This window comes from Orcinus orca, chromosome 2, assembly GCF_937001465.1.
Source record: "Orcinus orca chromosome 2, mOrcOrc1.1, whole genome shotgun sequence".
Classification (NCBI taxonomy): Eukaryota; Metazoa; Chordata; class Mammalia; order Artiodactyla; family Delphinidae; genus Orcinus; species Orcinus orca.
In genome coordinates, this window is record NC_064560.1 from 63,773,139 (window position 1) to 63,777,017 (window position 3,879).

Below are 3,879 nucleotides of genomic sequence, written 5' to 3' on the forward strand. Positions count from 1 at the left end.
TAGGACAGCACGGGGGCTTTGCAGGCCCAGCAGCCTGGGTTTGAATCCTGCCTCTGTCCGTGTTATTTTTACTTACATTCCGTCATATCCCAAAAGGATCTGAGTGACTAAATCTGTCATTTGGGGGAATAGATACATAGTCCTAGGGAAGTTATTTTAACTTTTGTGAGCCTCAGATTCACCTCTGCAAAGTGGGGATCATGATAGGACTTGCCTTGTTGGGTTATTAAGGGGATTCACTGGCGTGGAACAAGCAGGGTGCCTGGATCTTGGTAGTTATTCCAAGAATGTTAGTTCCTTACCCTCCCAAGAGGGAAACTGAGTCTCACAATTAGACTTGCAGAGGCATCCTAGAGTCGGGGAGCTGGAAGGATCTTGGCTTCCCCAGGTCCATTTTCTGGATGAAAAGACCAGCCTAGCACCTGTTTGAGATCCCAGAGCTCCAGGCCAGGGAGAGTCCTCAACCGTGAAGTGTGTAGCTTCCCTGGGTGGGAACAGCCCACTGCTGAGTCTAGAGAGAAGTGCTTAGGGCTCGAGGGGCTCTAAGGCCCCTCTGAGGGCTCAGGACACACCCAGCTCCTCTCTAGGCCTCTTCCTCAGGCTGCTCAAGTCAAGTCATCCCGTCACACAGGTCATGGTGTGGAAGCTGGAGCGCCATGGCAGATTTATGAACGGGGCACCCCTGCGCAGCCCAGGTCATGCCTTGCCAGGAGTTTTATTAATGGCCTTCCATCTAGCACTTCAGGTTTGCGAGCTCTGTCTGTTCCCTGGATCACAGTCAGACGTGGGGAGGCACACCACACCAGCAAAACCTTTCTCTTCACTTGGCGGCGGGGGGCTTGGCACAGGAGGGTAATCTAGATATTTCCGTACGAGCTCCATTGGGATCAGAACCCACAGCCCTCCTTCCTCCTATCTTGGCTGTCTCTCAGCCCATTGGGATGTCTCCCCTGGTAGCCTCAGCTCCCCTGGTCAGGATGGGGACCACTACCTCAGGCCTCAAGGGGAAGCTGAGAATACCAGCCTTGGGTCAGAAGCTCTTGGCCCTGGCCCTGGGCATTGCCATCTACTAGAGGGATGACACTGGGGAGCCACTGCACCTCTTAGAACCTCAGTTTCCTCCTCTGTAAAATGCGGACAATAATTGCCACCCCACAGGATGGTTGTGAGTATTCATTGAGTCCTGTTCCGATGGGCTTAGTAGGGGCTTCCTCTTTCCTTCCCCCCTGCCCAGCAGAGGGCCTGCATTGGGCTACGCCCTCCTCATTGTGTGGAGGCATGAATCACCGGGGGGCATAGTCCCCAAGTGTGCAAGCTAGGACACAGCCACCCCGTGGCAGTGTCAGAGGGGCTCCTGCCCCATCCTTTTGAAGGACATCGTCTTCCAAGCCAGGGAGAGCTTGAGGAGGGACCCCATAAACTGCTCAGACCTTGGGAAACATCCATGTCTGAGACCAGGAAAGGGGTGGAGGAAGGGCATTTTCTAGGCTGTCAACAATTCATCAATAGAGGAGTGAATCAAGCTGCCTCCTCCCAACACTGATGGAATGTCCCCGAAGCACCTCCTGAGGGCTTGTTAAAAATACAGATTCTGGGGCCCCGCCCCAGACTCCAGGGTGGAACCACTGGCTGTCAGTGATGAGGGAGAGGCCCTGAGGGATGAAGAGCCTCTTCCTCCAAGGCGTGGTGCCTGGGAGGTCTTCTTGCTTCACTCTCCAGAGTCCTGCTGGGATGCCAGATACCTGCACCAGGAGTTCTGGGTGTCCACTTCTAGCATTTTTTATTTAGGAGGTTGGCCTAGAAGACCCACGAGGCCCCTTTCAGCTTTGTCACTGTGCTCAAAGGAGGGAGTTCCAGAGAGGGGAGGAGCAGCGGCCCGTCTCTGTCCTGGGGTTGGCTGAGCTCCTGGGGGTGCAGATACGCTGATCCACTGATCCTAGAGGCAGGATGGATCCCCAGAGCGGCTGTTCCCGCGGCCACAGTTAGCCCTGCGTTTTAGGATGTGCCTGGTGGGCTTGAGCTGAGAGGGGGTCCTAGCTACCTCCTTGCCAAATTCCTTAACCCCTATCCCCCTCCAAAATGCACACTCTTGGAAACCGTTGTGAGCTGCAAAGCAGTTAGCAGCCCGTGATATGCTGGGCTGTATGTGAGGTGGACTTGCTGGGGATCCCTTTTCTACCCTGTGCATTGCAGACCCCACCTGCCTCTCCTGGGCCACTTCTTTTTCAGGCAAACATTGGCTAAGAACACACTGTGGGGACATAAGAGTCACAGTCTCTGAGCCTCAAGAAGCAATAGGCTGGCGGGGAAGACAGACTGATAATCTAAGAAGAGCTTTGCAATGTCATAGGCTGTCTGATGGACAGATACGTGCCCAGGGCTCCAGATGGCCTCCCTGGAGATGCAGCTGGAGCGGTCAGCAGGGCCAGTTCTGGCTTCTCTGCAAGCAGATGGGCTTAACTTCGAGGTCAGTGCCACCCCCCCACTCCCCATTCCCCTGCCCAGCTGACCCTGGTCTGGTGGAGACCCTCCAACCCCAGCCATTTCCAGGTTCTGATTTGGGGTGTGGAGCCCAGGATCTGCTCTCGGTTCCTGAGCTGCCCTGCTGGCTGCCCTGCCTCTCAAGCCCTGAGCAGGCAGCTGCTGCGTTAGCTGGAAAGGTGCTCTGCTCTGGCAAAGATGAGTGCTCTTACCTCCTGCCTCCCTCCTCACACAACCCGGCCTCTGAGGGACCCCTGGCGAAATGAGCACAGAGGAGCCTGGCAGTTTAAAAGCCCTATAATTGCACTGCTGGTTTCTAGCACCGCTCTGGGTTTCCTAAGTTAAGGAAAGTTTACAAGGCCCCGGAAACAGCTCCGATGCCAGCAGGCTCTGGAGATGCAGGCTAGGGCAGCAGAGGGAGGAGAATGTTTCTTGAAGGATCCCTGAGATTCTCCCATCCCTATGAGCCCCTGGAGCCTGGAAGGGAGGCCTCTGGGATACAGGGAGAGAAAGTTCCAGGGATGGGAAGTTTAAGGAGAACCTGGCAAAAGATTTTCTGGGACTCTGAGTTTTCTTAGTGCATTTAAAAATAGTTATTGAGTCCCTGCTCTAGGTGCCTGTTCTAGGCACTGAGATCCATCAGTGAGCAAAACAGATCAAGTGCTTCCTTGCCCTTAAAGAGCTCACACTCTACTTGGGAGATACAAAAGAAGCATGTGTGCAAATACAGATGTGGAATAATGTCAGGGAATGAGACCTGGGAGAAGAAAAATAAAGCAAAGTCATGTGATAGAAAGGTTGGGGAAGACGATTTTAGACAGGGTAACCCAAGAAGACCTCTAAGGAGGTGACCTTTGCCCTGAGACTGGAGGGAGTGTAGGAGGTGAGTGAGGGAGGGGGTGGGAATGGGGTGAGGGGCAGAGGCCCCGGCTGGGAGTGTGCATGGTCTGTTCAAGGAACAGCATGGGATGCAGTGAGGCTGGGGAGAGGGTGGGAAATGGGACCAGCGAGGGAGCTACTGCCAGATCCTAGAGGGACTCGTGGAAGAGACTCTGGGTTCAGATGGAGGGATGTTGGTGGGTGTCGTGAAGGCAGTGGGAGCACCCAAGCATGGCTTCTGTTTCTATATGAAGCATGAGGTGAGAGCAGCAGCTGAGAGTGAGGGGGGGACTGGGGAGCAGGGGGTGGAGGAGGGATATGGAGAGAAGAGGAGGTATTCAATCATCATCTCAGAGAATGAGAAAGAAATTTCTAGAAAAACCTGCTGGGATTGCTGGACAGCACTCAGGGTGCTTGGCAGTTTGTGGTCTTGAATTTAACAACTCTGTGTGTGGTTTGCTCTGTTGAGTGGCTAAAATGGGCTCGCAGAGGGCTAGCCAGTAAGGAGGGAATAAAATA